We start from the raw sequence: 16825 nt of genomic DNA on the forward strand, positions 1-16825 counted from the left end.
TTTCTCTACTTATCACCAATACTGTGGACTTACAGATCTGTGTCGTGTGTGTTCCCTATGTACCTATGCTATTAGCGCTAGTTTTCTCTAGCGCCACCTCGTGTGGTACCACATTCTGCAGTTATCCTTAATTTATGAGCATGAGTGTATCTGGTTTAATCCACTGATGAGAGGGTGGTATCAGGTTACACTTTTGGTGTGTGGTTACACACTTGGGCTGGTTGTAATCAAAGTCATCTCCCACTCCTCTCTCCCTGAGAAACCACTGACAACTGATCAAGATTCCCCTCAATCTCTCCCCGGACCAGTAAGATACAAGCAACCTTTCATCCTCCTCATGTTTTGCAGCTGGAGTGCTTGAGTGGGTGACTTCTGCACAGTTGGGCGAGGATCGGGGTGTGGCTATTGGTGAATAACAAATTAATGTTATTGTCATGACATTAAGCAAGATCACTCGAGGTGAGCATTTGTAAATAAAAAAATTGCATGAAATAATGCACGATTTTTGTCGTTCGAGTCACCAGCAAAGACTTCACCCAGGCAGATATATAGATTGCTCTGCTGTAAGTATGTTTTCTTGCAGAGATACTGCGTGTCAACTTTATCTTCAATAATGCTAGAAGTTAAAGTAATGTTTTAAAATCCATGCCGAGGCTGGGACTTGAACACTGGTCTCTTGTTTACGAGGCAGTTATGCTCTCCACTACACCACCCCAGCATTATGACTAACACGGAATACCGTAGTCCAATGACCTCTGTAATACAATCTTCAATTCACACCTCAGCCCATTCTAATTTTTCCCTTCTTCAATCGTGAATATTGCTCAGGCTCTCCAGTATGATGCTCCCCAGCGTTGTACGTAATGAGGATATTCTGCCTGTACCTCAGGTGTAGATGATCTATTGCTCTGATGTAATTATAGCTCTCTGGAGATACGTTATTGAGTCCCAATTTTATCTTCGATAACTGTGGAAGGTGAAGTAATTAATTAAAATTTGTGCCAGTTTTACGAACTTTTTTATATTTTCACAACTTTCTTGTTTACATATGTAATCCAGCTACACGAGTTTTTTTCCCCTGCCAGCGACACGAGTTTTGGCCCCCTGCTCTTGACGTCATGTCGCATCGAGCCATATTATTTTCCACGTCAAATAGCGTCACGTCACGTCATGTCACAGTGTTATCGCAATACAGAATGTCATGAAAGGTTTATTTATCATTGCTAAGCCATACCTACAGTACTAGTGTGCGTGTGTGCGTGCTTGTGTGTGTGTATGTGTGTGTGTGTGTGTGTGTGTGTGACAGAGAGAGAGAGAGTGAGAGAGAAACGATAGAGAGAGAGAGAGAGAGAGACAGACTGAGAGATGTATTAGAAAACAAACACGGTCTCCTCTTGGTACAAATAAGATACCACAACATATTCCGCAAAATGAACGACATCATAGCAAAAGCTACAAGCACTGCAGTTTTACCGGTTTCCAACCAAAGATACTGTATGTATAAGAATTACTACATCATAGCAAAATTCTGAGATCTACAGATTTCCAACCAAAGATTGCAAGATTGAGCTCACTTCGAAGGCCGACGCTTGGCGTATGGATGTGAACACACAGTGCCAGCCCAGCAGTGACACGGCTGACATGGTCGCTGGTGCAAAAGACACTGCTAGTACACTGGTGTCCAAAAGTAAAGCAACAAACCGAAATTTTGTAAGGTTGCGTTTATTTCACCACAAAACAGTATAATCAGGTGATAGTAAAGTAGAGACAATGTAAAGAACAGAGAAAGTAAGCAATTGCAACATGCATAATGGTAGACAAAAACGTTCTTCATTTTCTTACAACTTAACGGATTTGCACACACGCTCCGACATCTGATTATTGTGCTCAGTATGAGTTGTGACCATCTCTTGTAGCACTACAGGCTTGACAATGACGGGGCGCGCTGTGTATGATGTCATCAGTCTCATTTTGGGGCAATAACGCCCATTCTTCCTGCAGAGCTGCTCGCCGGTTTCGAGGAGTGGTTGGTGGATGCTGATGTGATGCAAAATCCGTCTGCATGCTGCATCCCATACATGCTGTATGAGATTCAAATTGGAAGAGTGAGCAGGCCACGTCATGTGTGCAATATCTTCTGTTTCCCAGAAAACATCAACCACCCATGCTATATGAGGTCGGACATTATTGTCCATCAGTACGAAATCTGGGCCCACAGCATCTCGCAACAACCGCACATGAGATCCCAAGATCTCGTCAAGATACCTGACACCAGTTAAACCTTGCCGATTCAGCCATACAATTTCATGAAGAGGTGTTCGAATGTTCAGCATAATCTCTTGCCCACATCATTAGGGATCCTTCCCGATATCGATCTCTTTCCACAATGTTTAGGTCTAGAAACCGTGTTCCACGTTCCCTCCAGATGCGAATTCGTCGAGACTCACTCTCCAGACAAATTCGGGACTCATCAGTGAAAAGATCATTGGCCCACTGTTTGATCGGCCAGTTGGCTTGTTGACGACTCCACTCTAGAACTTCCGTTCTGTGAAGACGCGTCAGTGGTACACATGCAGCAAGTCTACGACAGTAAAGGTCACTCTGCCGGAGCCTTCTGTTCATCGTTTGCGTCGATACAACACCTCTAGTGGATGCTGCTAGGTCAGAGACCATTTGCTGTGCAGTACTAAGGCGGTATTGTTGTACCCTTATAGCCAAATAGATCTTCTCTTTCTGATATCAGACATGGTCGGATCTGCCCCAGTCTTTAGGTTGCAGTTTCGGTCTCTTCAAACTGTCGCCACATCCGAGAAACAACAGAAGCCATCGGGTCACATCAATTTTGCGACTGTCCTGCTTCCATTCCTCCTACGCCTCTCCACTGCAGAGAGTGTGGCAGGTGTCTTCTTTGTGCCATACTGCACCGTCTGTGACTCTACAAACAGCGATTGTGGATCGATGACTACCCGGTACACACTACCCCGGTTGATGGGTGCCCTAACGTCACAGCTGGCGAGGTTGTCCGTTGACCGGAATATTATCTTCCGTGCAAAACACGATCGAACATGTGTTGACCGTTGGTATGATTATATCGTGGCTTAGATACAGGACGGGGAAACAGCGGTTTGTTGCTTTAATTTTGGACATTCATCAAGAGGCCTATCATTCACAGTAATAACGTCATACAGGACCCAACACGTAACCGAAATTATGTGATCTGCATTGAAGGTAAGCATCACTATAATGGCACGGCATCTGCCAATATATGAATAGGACGGTACATGTTCAGTTAGCTCGATTCATATCTGTTGTACCCTCTTAGCAACTGGGTATGTGGTAAATTGAGCCAACTTTTCATCTGAATGGCTAATACCTTCCCACAATTTCAGAATGCAGATACCACCATCTCAGAAGGGACCTCAAAAGGGGGTTCAAATACACAGACTGTATGCAGTCCAAGTCCTGCATGTTCCACAGTTATATCACCAATGTTTCCATCAGAGTGAGGGAATGTAAGACCACTTCTAGTTGCACATGGAATCCTATCACGTACTTCCCCGTTAATCAGTTGCACATATAACACACTGCTTGTTATAGACAGATGGCTGCCAACAAAATCGTTATAATCAATCTTTGTTTCATCTCCGGTAAACTGTTCGATTTTAAGTACCCTCGGTCGCTCATATTCAGTCGCAAAGCTGGTCTTCTTCGTACATTTGTGGTGGACAGAAATCATTCTCCTTCCAAGAAAATTTAGCACACCAAGACGGCTGAATCACGTAAGCAACACTGTGCATGGCATGGACATAAACAAGACGTCTGTGCCACTATGCTGCCAAGGCAGACTCAAGCTTCAGATATTCGTGCCTTCTCCCCAGGCTGATCTATACCTTCATCTGCCACATTGTCTATAAGCCCTAATGCTCCCAACATTACAAGGATTCTCGCAACAGGCAGAATGGGACTACTTTATTATCATCTTCTTGCTTGTCTATTTTGCAATGTCTGTTCCTTCAGACATGCATGCATGTCTGGAGAAGCAGACATTGCTGATAGTCCACAGGTATGCCAAACATTATAAAATTAATTCTCTCACTACGAATTCCTTGACATCATCTGTGTTGTGCAATAGCACCATGGAATCTATTCCCTCGTCTCTTAACATGCGTAATATCCACCATCCATTATTCTAGTTTGTGCTTTCTTCGTATTTCTTTCCTAGCAAATATTCCGAAGGACCTCCTCATTTCTTATCTTGTTAGTTACCTTAATACTCTGCATAAATTTGTAGTACCACAACTCAAACATTTCGATTCTCTTCGTCCACACGCTGTTGTGTAACAAACACATATTCTCCGAAATTACTTTCTCTAATTGCTTCCTGTGTTCGATACTACAATAGTTTTTTTTAATGTAAAACGCGCTCTTTGTCTGTGCTGATTTGCTTCTCATATCTTCCTCTTCCTCGCGTCATTCCTCATGTGTTATTTTTTATGCAAGATTATAGAACTTCATCATATGATCCCCCTTTTATATTTTAATTTTGCCGTTACATTTCTGCTTTCCCTAGACACTTTCGCCTTTCTTTGATATGCTGTTATACCTATTACTAGACAAATTACATTCCTTTCAGCAGCTCATCAAATACTTCCTGATTTTCGCAGAGGACAGTAATTTCATCAGAGAATTTTCTCAGCGATGTTCTTTCATTCTGAATTTAATCCTTCTTGCTTCTCCGGCACAAGATTTCAAACACATACACCCATTTTATCTTTTCAAGTGGCTGTTTAGTTCAATAAACAGTATGGAAATGTCATGTTTCTTCTTAGTTCTAGCTTCCGTCCTCAACCGTAACGTTAGAATTGCCTTTCTGGTGCCTTTACCTTTCTTAAGGAAAGACTAATAGTCATATAACGCGCCCTAAATTCTTATTTTCATTTATGTGTTTATTATTTTGGTCAGAAACTTGGATGCATGACCTTTAATCTCCTTGAACAATTGTTCTCTCAGTTATCCTCCCTTGCGTTTTCAGCATTATATGGATTATATTGTCCTAATTTCCGAGGCTATGCATCGAGTCTTACGGACCCAAAGCATGAAGGTGTAGAATCCTGTAGGTGTTACTTCCCTCAATGATTTTAGAAACTCGTAAGAAATGAAAAGTTTTCTATGGTGCCTAGCCACAGGCATACAGTATTGTTTGAAATAACACACTGCCATTTGACTGTATGTTACTGTATTTTTTCTGTACTATCTAGATATCTGCTTTCACGCCATTATCGAGTACAAGATTCTTAGCCATTAACATCATGCTGCTCAGTATACAACAAAATGATGTTATTGGTCTAAGAGTATTGTACTCGATAATGGCGTGAAAGCCGAAATATAGATTGCACGGAATAAAAATAAAGTAATATACAGTCAAATGGTGGTATACTACTTTTTAAAAATCGGAAAAAAGTTTTCTGTTCCTTCTGTCTTATTTCAACACAGCTTTTCTAAAGCTCTGTCAAACTCGAGATTCTCATTCTCCGCTATGTCATCAAAATTTTTTTCTTCTATCAACTTATCGTACATTTCTCCCCCTCGTACGTAATTTTTCAACCTATTATGTGTCTCTTTTTGGAATTAACGAAGGAATTATTTTTGTGGCCTCAGTGTTGAATCCTTCGTTTCTAATTTGTTCGAAAATTATTTTAATCTGTCTTTATTTCTTCATATTTTTCCTACAGCCATTTCGCTGCAGTTTCCTTGCACTAGAAATTGATTTCAGTTCTGACTTACGTTGGTTTATTACTGTCTTATGTAGAACATATTTGTGTTTCCATTTTATTTCGATCAATGAAGGTAACTCTTTACTTACACGTACTTTCTTTTTTTTTTGCATAAATTCATATTTTTCCTTCTAACTTTCTTGATTGCCTCTTTTAGGGGTGTTACTTCCTCCCCAAGGGAGCTACTCACTGCGGTATTCACTATCGTAGTGGCTGCAGCCTCAGGTTGATTTCAACGCGCATCCTGATTTCCCAGTATTTCATAATCCCACGTTCTTACACTTTGATTATTCCTTATGATTCTCTTAAACTTCAGCCAATCTTTTATCATTGTGAAATTGTGATCTGAGTCTATTTCTGCACTTGGGTGCGCCATAAATCGAATATTTTACTTCGAAATCTCTTGTCTCCATCACATAAACCAGCTGACATCTTCTTGTATCTCTTCGCCTTTTCCTAGTATATCACCTCCTCTTGAGAGTTTTGAACTATTCTTAGGTTCTTTCTCCTCTCCCGTTGATAATTCCTATTGCTGAGCCCGTACGTTACTATATCAACGCCTTCCATTCCTTCTCCAACTATTGTTATTTTCTATGTTAACTGTTCAGGTCTCAAGTACTCTTTCTCTCTCTCTCTCTCTCTCTCTCTCTCTCTCTCTCTCTCTCTAGTCGTATTCTGCTGGCGTTGTCGCCCAGTCGCGCATATAAAGATACACTCCTGGAAATTGAAACAAGAACACCGTGAATTCATTGTCCCAGGAAGGGGAAACTTTATTGACACATTCCTGGGGTCAGATACATCACATGATCACACTGACAGAACCACAGGCACATAGACACAGGCAACAGAGCATGCACAATGTCGGCACTAGTACAGTGTATATCCACCTTTCGCAGCAATGCAGGCTGCTATTCTCCCATGGAGACGATCGTAGAGATGCTGGATGTAGTCCTGTGGAACGGCTTGCCATGCCATTTCCACCTGGCGCCTCAGTTGGACCAGCGTTCGTGCTGGACGTGCAGACCGCGTGAGACGACGCTTCATCCAGTCCCAAACATGCTCAATGGGGGACAGATTCGGAGATCTTGCTGGCCAGGGTAGTTGACTTACACCTTCTAGAGCACGTTGGGTGGCACGGGATACATGCGGACGTGCATTGTCCTGTTAGAACAGCAAGTTCCCTTGCCGGTCTAGGAATGGTAGAACGATGGGTTCGATGACGGTTTGGATGTACCGTGCACTATTCAGTGTCCCCTCGACGATCACCAGTGGTGTACGGCCAGTGTAGAAGATCGCTCCCCACACCATGATGCCGGGTGTTGGTCCTGTGTGCCTCGGTCGTATGCAGTCCTGATTGTGGCGCTCACCTGCACGGCGCCAAACACGCATACGACCATCATTGGCACCAAGGCAGAAGCGACTCTCATCGCTGAAGACGACACGTCTCCATTCGTCCCTCCATTCACGCCTGTCGCGACACCACTGGAGGCGGGCTGCACGATGTTGGGGCGTGAGCGGAAGACGGCGTAACGGTGTGCGGGACCGTAGCCCAGCCTCATGGAGACGGTTGCGAATGGTCCTCGCCGATACCCCAGGAGCAACAGTGTCCCTAATTTGCTGGGAAGTGGCGGTGCGGTCCCCTACGGCACTGCGTAGGATCCTACGGTCTTGGCGTGCATCCGTGCGTCGCTGCGGTCCGGTCCCAGGTCGACGGGCACGTGCACCTTCCGCCGACCACTGGCGACAACATCGATGTACTGTGGAGACCTCACGCCCCACGAGTTGAGCAATTCGGCGGTACGTCCACCCGGCCTCCCGCATGCCCACTATACGCCCTCGCTCAAAGTCCGTCCACTGCACATACGGTTCACGTCCACGCTGTCGCGGCATGCTACCAGTGTTAAAGACTGCGATGGAGCTCCGTATGCCACGGCAAACTGGCTGACACTGACGGCGGCGGTGCACAAATGCTGCGCAGCTAGCGCCATTCGACGGCCAACACCACGGTTCCTGATGTGTCCGCTGTGCCGTGCGTGTGATCATTGCTTGTACAGCCCTCTCGCAGTGTCCGGAGCAAGTATGGTGGGTCTGACACACCGGTGTCAATGTGTTCTTTTTTCCATTTCCAGGAGTGTATTGTTGGCGGGGTTGATGGTTGATTTGGTTGCAGTTCTGATTAGAACAATCCCGTAGCTTAATTGCTCACAGTAACTCACTTTAGCTTACCATTCGTAACGACACCTACCCCCGTCGTTCCACTTTTGCATGCAGTTAATATTACTCAGTATTCGTGTGTTCATTTCATTTGACTGAGCCCTCTTACGAACGCGTGCTGAAAAGTGATGACTCCGATTTTTTTTTACATGAAAACTCTTAAAACTTTTTAATAAAGCAAGGCATTATTAACATTCTAAATCTTTATTATTCGTGTCCACTTTTACTTAGAGCCCTCTGCCGCTAGAGCGCTGCGAATTGCAGCGAGTGACATGGCGGTGTGTAATGTAACTACGTGTATATCAGTGCGGGAGAAACAGCGTGTTGTAATCGACTTTCGAATTCGAAGAGTTCGTCCCGTACATGGTAATGGGCAGTAATGGTAAAAAGTTTTATTGTCTTCTACTTCCATCATTCTACTTAGCGTCAGACAGTGGCGCGAGCAGTTACGTAAACTACTCCGTAATACTTGCGACCGGCTCCCACGCTATTACGCTGAGCTAGGAACGCCACTACGGTGTGGCTGAATGGCAGCCGCCAACTTCCTGCCATAAATCCGCCAATGGGAGGGCTGACTGCCACCACGTGAGATATGCAAGAGGGCCAGAGGTAGCGGCCACAGCGGCGTGACCCCCGCTGGAAGTGTGCACCATTCCTGCCTACCCAGGGCGACTTGCTCCTTCCGTGCAGTTCACTCCGCAGCCGTGGCCAGTTTCCGTGGATATTGTACCCTCAGTAGTAGTTCTTGGAAACAACACCCATTTCTTCCTGAATCCTAGCATTCCTCATTTTACGTGAAGGATAAACACCCCGGATGCCCACCTGAGTTCCTATACCATCTTCACAAGTACACTCCACACTTGGAGCACCCTGTCCTTCAGTAAGACAATGTCAGACCACACACTGTCATTGACCATCCTCCATACAGTCCTAACTTGGGCCCATACGGTTTTCACTTGTGCACAGAACTTACAGAACCCCTTAGAGGACTTCATTTTGAAAGTGATGAAGTAGCACAAGCAAAGCTGAGGTTGTGGTTACGCCAGGAAAGTCAGTCCACACTAATGGTATCGACAAACTGGAAACTCGATGGGAGAAATGTGTTCTTCGCCAGGGTGACTGTGTTGAGAAGTAATATGTAGATATGAAGAATAAAGATTTAGAATGTTAATAATCTTTCTTTTATTCAAAAAGCTTTAAGGGATGTCTCACAAAAAATTCAGAGATATTTCAGTACGCTCTCTTACATCTGCATCCACCCTTCGCGTTTCCATTTTCAGATTTTCTTATTTCTCTACCTTCCTTAGGCTTGCAAGAAGAAATACTTTCGTTGAACTTTCATATTTTTCTCAAAACAGAGCATGTCATAACGGAGAGAAATCTTCATATGTAGCAGTAACCTCGGCATAAATCAAGGAAGTATGCAGAATAGATACGAATGACAACGCTGGAAGCTCCATGAGGTTGTTTGCGGACGATGTTAAATACAGTGGAACAGCAACGCCAGCTAGTAGTAGGTAACTGCAGAAAGACCTGAAAAGATCGACACTTGGTGCAAGGATTAGCAGCTGACCTTCAGCTTGAACAAGCCTAACGTACGGAGCATAAACAGGAGGAAAGAGCCGTTATTCTATGATAACACAATTGCCGAACAATTATGAAACCAGTCACAACCGTTAAGTGAATGTGCGAATTATGCTCGCTGAGCAATTAAAAGTGGATCTTCTACATAAAACTAATCAGAGGAAAGACAGATATCAAACTGGGATTCACTGAAAGAATCTTCACTAAGTGTAGGCCACTCACGAAGGGGGTAGAATACGAAACTCTCGTTCAATGGGTTCTTGAATATTGCACGTCAGTCTGGGACCAGTACCAGACAGGGTTAATGGTGGAAAGAGAGAAGATCCAAGGGCCGGCCGCGGTGGTCTCGCGGTTAAGGCGCTCAGTCCGGAACCGCGCGACTGCTACGGTCGCAGGTTCGAATCCTGCCTCGGGCATGGATGTGTGTGATGTCCTTAGGTTAGTTAGGTTTAAGTAGTTCTACGTTCTAGGGGACTGATGACCACACATGTTAAATCCCATAGTGCTCAGAGCCATTTGAACCATTTTTGAAGATCCAAGGAAGGACAGCGAGTTTGGTTGAAACCTCATTTAGTAAGCATGAAACCGGAGATGTTCATTAAGTTCCTTTGGCAGATGCAACGAGCGAGGCGTTGCGTATTATGGTGTGGTTTACTGTCAAAATTCTGCGAGCATACGTTCCTAATAGAGTGAAACAATATATTTGTTCTTTCTGCGTATGTTTTACGAAATATCAGCAAAGCAAAGTTATGGAGATTCGTACTCATACGAATGTTTATCAAAATGAATTCTTCTCGCGCACCATTCACGTTTGGAACATTAAATTATGGGGGGGGGGGGGGGGGAGGTAGAGTGAGAGTGGGGCACCGAACACCCTGCGGATTATATATGTAAACTACGTTACTCATACAGGTTGCCTACGACTAGACGTTTACAGCGCTAAAGTGATGACACATTACTAAAACTCAGTGATTTAACATATTAGTGAAAAGCATTGTTCTGAATCAACAGGGTGGGTGAGGGGTCGCTCCCTACTTTTAAATGTCCGTAAGTTTCGTGGTTGTTGGTATTTGTTAATGAATTTTGTTGCGTTTTGTTGCAGGATCCCAGAGAATATCTTGACTGTCCGTAGCATCTTCCTACGGTAAACGACGAGAGAGCAGGAAAGTTGACCTTACAAGAGCGCGCCCAGGTAGCTTCGCGGTTTAAAGTGTGGCGACCTGTACCGCTTTTTCCAGCGATAATTGGGGGGTGTTCATGGCCGTCATCTTATACTTAATGCTAAAACCATTAGGAATTGTCACACCACGCTAATGATAATTGCGTTAGTTATGGACAAACCAACAGGAGGACGACCTTCAGTGGCGCGATCTCCACAAAACGTAGCGACAGTGAGGGACATCTTCACACGAAATCCTGGTAAATCAACATGCCAGGCAGCTCGTAAGAGTGGAATCAGCAGGCACTCACTGCGTATTGCGTAAAAAAAAGGGATCAGATCAGGAAACCCCATTATGTTCAGAAATTTACGTTGGAGGATTGTGACAGGCGGATGGAATACGGGGAAATTATGCTATTATGTCATAACGATTGGCCGAATTTGTTCAAGAACACTATTTCGAGCGATAATCGGTATTTCACGTTGAGAGATTCGTCCGTCGACACAACTGCCATTATTGAGCAGAAACAAATCCAGGAATGACAACTTAAAAGTCAGAAAGTCGGCCAGAATTGACATTCAGGTACGGGATCACTCCGGATCGCCTCATTGGTCCTTCATATTGCAAAACATTAGGAACAGCGACACATATCGTCAGATGCCGGATGAATATGTGTGGCCACTGACGTCACAATAAGAAAATGTTGCGGATATCCTTTTTTAGCAAGACATTTGCCTGCATCGTTCGTGACTGGCTGGACTACCACTTTAAGATGGCTGTGGCTGGGAAGGCGAGGACCCCATGAATGGCCTCCGAGAAGACCCGGCCTCATCCCTAATGACCTTTCCTTGTTGTGAAGTTGGGTCAAAGAAGAGATATACTAAACAAACCCATGCACTCTGGACGAATTAGAGGAGCGGATCACAGTTGTCCTCGGAAATGTACCTACGATTTTCCTGCAGAAATCAATTGATGACATTTTTGTACGTTTACGTCGTTTGGTCGACATCGCAGGAGCATATGTAGAATTGTCGTATAATACTCATATTCTCATGATTCTGAGAAGAATGATCCTGAGAACCGACTACGGCTTGTTCCGTGTGCACATATTCACTAATAAAAAAATTTATGGACACTTAGAATTAGGGAGCCACTTCTCATTCACCCTGTATTTTGAAACATTATGTCACCAGCTCTATCTAAAATGCAAGTTCTCGTTGCCCAGGAAAATCAGGCTGATCGATAGCGCATTTTATTTGATAATTTTTCTATAAGCTACTGCTGTGACAAAGATGCGAATCCTCTGTAATACAGAGGCATGTGCTTATTCATGGGACACAGCCCTTTCGACAGGTCACTTTGTCACGGAAGTGGCGGAAAATTTAAGCGCTTCCTACGGCTGCAGGTGATAGGAATTATTAAACAGGAAGTTGAACGTGTTGTCCAGAGCCTGCATCCGGGACAATGGCGGCTGGCTCCAGAAGCGGGCGCAACATCCCGAGAGGAGCAGTACCGGCCGGCCTAAACCTGTTACCGCAGCATCTTCTGCCGCTGCCGGTCCGTTGGGAACCCCAACGGATTTTTAACGACTACATTCGCACATGTCCGGTGAGCTACAAACACTGACGTGTCCAACCGCTTTATGGTGACTTTACCTTGTTTTGCCAATAGTAGGATCGGCGAAATAAGACCACTGATTGACAGGCACTGAACGTACAAGATGTATGCGTTTTCCGTTCTCAAGTTATATTATACGTGAAAGAGTTATTTTTGCTGTAAATACGGATATGTAAATAATGCGTGAGATTCGTTGTACCAACGGAGAAAAACTGTCACGGAGGTTTTGCCACTTCAGATTTGCAAATCCCGAGGTTTGAGCGACTTTCTCCTCATCGTTTGGAGATTAGATTTCAGTAGGCCATTAGGTACACTGGTTGGCCGAATTATGTGTTGGAGACGTTTGAAGTCAGCCGGCCGGGGTGGCCGCGTGGTTCTAGGCGCTACAGTCTGGAACCGCGCGACCACTACGGTCGCAGATTCGAACCCTGCCGCGGGCATGGATGTGTGTGATGTCCTTAGGCTTGTTAGGTTTAAGTAGTCCTAAGTGCTAGGGGACTGATGATCTCAGAAGTTAAGTCCCATAGTGCTCAGAGCCATTTGAACATTTGAAGTCACGGAACTTCCATATGCTGCCAGACGTGTTTCCGATGTCGGTGACACGAGAGCACTGGTAGCGACGATGATTTCACTCTGTAACTGATGGTTGATGACTCAACTGATTTTTCTCTTCCATTCAGCATCAAGCGCCCGTTTCTATGTCCTACTAGGGAGTGGTAGCCAGCAATTAGGTGAATCGGATAGTATTTACGTTTTTCCAAACAATCTTCTTCAGTCATAGACATCGACGAAATCTCTCCTAGTTTGTGGAAGTTACGTGACTTCGTTATATCTCCATGACATAATTCGGCCAACCAGTGTATCTAGTGGCCTACTGAAATCTAGCCTGACAAAGCTAACACTGCAAGAACTCCGTGAAGCATTTATTCGAGAATGTCGCCGCGAAGGACTTCATTGTCATAAAATAAAAAAAATGAAAATAGAAATTTAACTATAACTACGTTAATCTTATGTGGAGAATAACCTCTTACCATGATATTTTTAGTCACGAGATCCGATTGCAGAGTATGAGTTTATTCTAGCACCATTGTTAATTACATATTAGGGGAAGGAAGTAGAAGGTGCCAACGAAAGAAAGAAATACAGAAGTGTTACTGAAAAGACTCGGTTACAGCAACATAAGTCACTAATAATGAAGTTGAAAGGGTGGTCTAGGAAGTTATTGTAGAAAAGGCGGGAGAAAAGATGTGAAGAAACTGATGAAGAAATAAATTCGCATGGTCGTATTCTCTACTGCTATGACTGCTTTTATCGTCTTACCTAAGGTAATTCTACCTTTCTTATGTTTCATACACACGTGTGTCGTTCTCTTTTTTTTAATTGTATAAATGATGTTTATTTATTCTTCCTTTCTAGTACTATCCTTTCAGGTGTTCCTTTCGATGTGATATACGGCGGTGGCAGCAACTTACCTGTGACATATGCCCCACGAACTAATTTTAACGTGAGATACCAAAATTTTATAAGTTATGTCTTTTTCGAATTAGTCTTAAGCCGTCTTGTTAGTATGTAATACGACCACGCGAGTTATTTATAACTTCATTCTTCCTGTTTACTCCTTCCTGTGTGCTTTCAGCTTGTCTGATGAAGTTCTACTTGGGCGAAACGCGCAATAAATAAGTCACATATCAATCAGTTGATGAATAAATGTTAGTAGAAAGCACTGAGTGAGCACACATATAAGCGAAAACAACTTTCGTTGTATGTCAATGCAAAGACGCCAACAATGAAGGCGTAAAATTAATTTCAATGCTAAGAGCATAGGAGACAACGGGTGGATGGGAAGAGCACGAGCAGGGCCTCATCGAGAGTGAGAAATTGTTTGCTGGCGTCTAATAAACAGTAAGATTGTAAATAGGCTGTTTAGGTTTTAATATTGGTAACGCCACGTAGCGCTCTGTATGAAAATCACTGGATGTGCTGTGTGCAGTCTGTGGCTGGTTGGCATTGTTGGAATATTCGCTGTTGTAATTTTGCGCAGTTGGATGTGAACACCGCGTAGCGCTGCGCAGTTGGAGGTGAGTCGCCAGCAGTGGTGTATGTGGAGAGAGCGATGGCAAAATTTTGAGAGCGGGCGATCTGGACGTCTGTTCATCACAAAGAGTAAATTTGTAATATTGGATATCATGAACTGATATATATATATATATATATATATATATATATATATATATATATATATAATGACTTTTGAACACTATTAAGGTAAATAAATTGTTTGTTCTCTACCAAAATCTTTCATTTGCTAACTATGCCTATCAGTAGTTAGTGCCTTCAGTAGTTAGAATCTTTTGTTGGCGCTCGCAGTATTGCAGTAGTTCGAATAACGAAGATTTTTATGTGGTAAGTTATTTATGAAAGGTGTAGGTTATTGTTAGTCAGGGCCATTCTTTTGTAGGGATTTTTGAAAGTCAGATTGCGTTGCGCTAAAAATATTGTGTGTCAGTTTAGTGTTGATCAGAATAAGTAAAGAGAGTAATGTCTGAGTACGTTCAGTTTTGCTCAGCTGTTTGAAAATCAAATAACGTGGAGGTTTATCAGCACAGTAATTCACGAATTTTTCTAAGGGGACGTTTCAAGATGACAAAAATCACGGGACACCTCCCAGTCTCGTATCGGTCGTCCTTTCACCCCGCGTAGTGCGGCAACTCAGTGTGGCATGGACTCAATATGTTCCAAGTCTGTGGAGAAATACTGAACCATGCTGCCTCTGTAGCCGTCCATAATTGCGAAAGCATTGCCGGTGCAGGATTTTGTGCACGAGCTGACCTCTCGATTAGTCCCGTAAATGTTCGATGGGATTCATGCCGGGCGCTCTGAGTGGCCAAGTAATTTACTCGAATTGTCCAGAACGTCCACCAAAACAAACGGCGAAAAACTGTGGCCCCGGTAACATGGCACACTGTCATTGATAAAAGTTCCATCATTGTTCGGGAACATGAAGTTCATGGCCACCAAGTAGCCAAACATAACCATTTCTAGTCAATGATCAGTTCATTTATACCAAGGACTCAGTCCATTCCATGTCAACTCAGCCCTCATCATGATGGAGACACCACCAACTTGCACAGTGCCTCTTGGACAACTTTGGTCAATGGCTTCGTAGGGTCTACTCCATATTCCAACCCTACCATCAGCTTTTATCAATTGAGATCGGGTCTGAGCTGACCAGGCTACTGTTTCCCAGTCGTCTAGGATCCAAATGATATTGTAGTGAGCCCAGGGAAGGTGCTGCAGTCGATGTCGTGCTGTCAGCAAAGGCACTCGCGTAGATCTTCTGCTGCCATAGGCCATTAACGCAGTACTGTCCAAACAAATACGTTGGTCGTACATCGTACAGAGATTTCTGTGGTTATTTCTTGCAGTGTTGTTTGTCTGTTAGCACTGAATACTCTGCGCGATCGCCGCTGACCTTGGTCGTTAACTGGACACCGTCGACCATCGTGTTGTCCACGGTGAGAGGTAAAGCCTGAAATGTGGTATTCTCGGCACGCTCTTGACTGTGTGGATCTCGGAATATTGAATTCCCTAACGATTTCTGAAATTGAATATTCCATGCGTCGAGCTACAATTGCCATTCGCATCATACAGCCGTAATCAAGTCACAAACCTATTGCCGGCCGGTGTGGCCGAGCGGTTCTAGGTGCTTCAGTCTGGAACCGCGGGACCATTCCGGTCGCAGGTTCGAATCCTGCCTCGGGCATGGATGTGTGTGATGTCCGTAGGTTAGTTAGGTTTAAGTAGTTCTAAGTTCAAGGGGACTGATGACCTCAGATGTTAAGTCCCATAGTGCTCAGAGCCATTCGAACCATTTGAGCCACAAACTTATTCAGCTGTATCACCTGGATACAAATGACACCTCCACCAATGCACTACCCTTTTACACCATGTGTACGCGATACTATCGCCATTCATATATGTGGCTAAAGCTATCAGCTCAGCGTAAGAGTCAGGGGCTGATGGAGGCTTGAAAAACGTACGATGAAATAAGGCAGAAAGAATAGATAATATTCGTTAGGAATTTATAAAATCATGGGGGAAAGTGGCAACCAAATGCAACTAAGTCTGAAGAATTATTGTGATTGGGACACGGAATAAAGGAGCTCTCAAACATGTCGTTGATGTAAACACTATGATGTAACTTCAGTTAGCAGAATGATGATATGACAGTCACACTTGTTTGGATTGTGTTCATGATTGGATTGAAGAGATCCTAGCAAACGAAAAACAACATTCCATTCGTAACGTATAGAAATATTCAGATAAAAATGTAGCTACTGGCGTATTAGAAGGGAGTGTTATAGGGCCTTACTTTAAACAACAGGTGTGGAAAGGACCTTGTGTATAACGTGGAAAGTGATTTTCGCGGACGTGTTGTTACATACTGAGGATTTACAACGTTAACAAATAGCATCT

Source organism: Schistocerca serialis, chromosome 1, assembly GCF_023864345.2.
Source record: "Schistocerca serialis cubense isolate TAMUIC-IGC-003099 chromosome 1, iqSchSeri2.2, whole genome shotgun sequence".
Taxonomy (NCBI): domain Eukaryota; kingdom Metazoa; phylum Arthropoda; class Insecta; order Orthoptera; family Acrididae; genus Schistocerca; species Schistocerca serialis.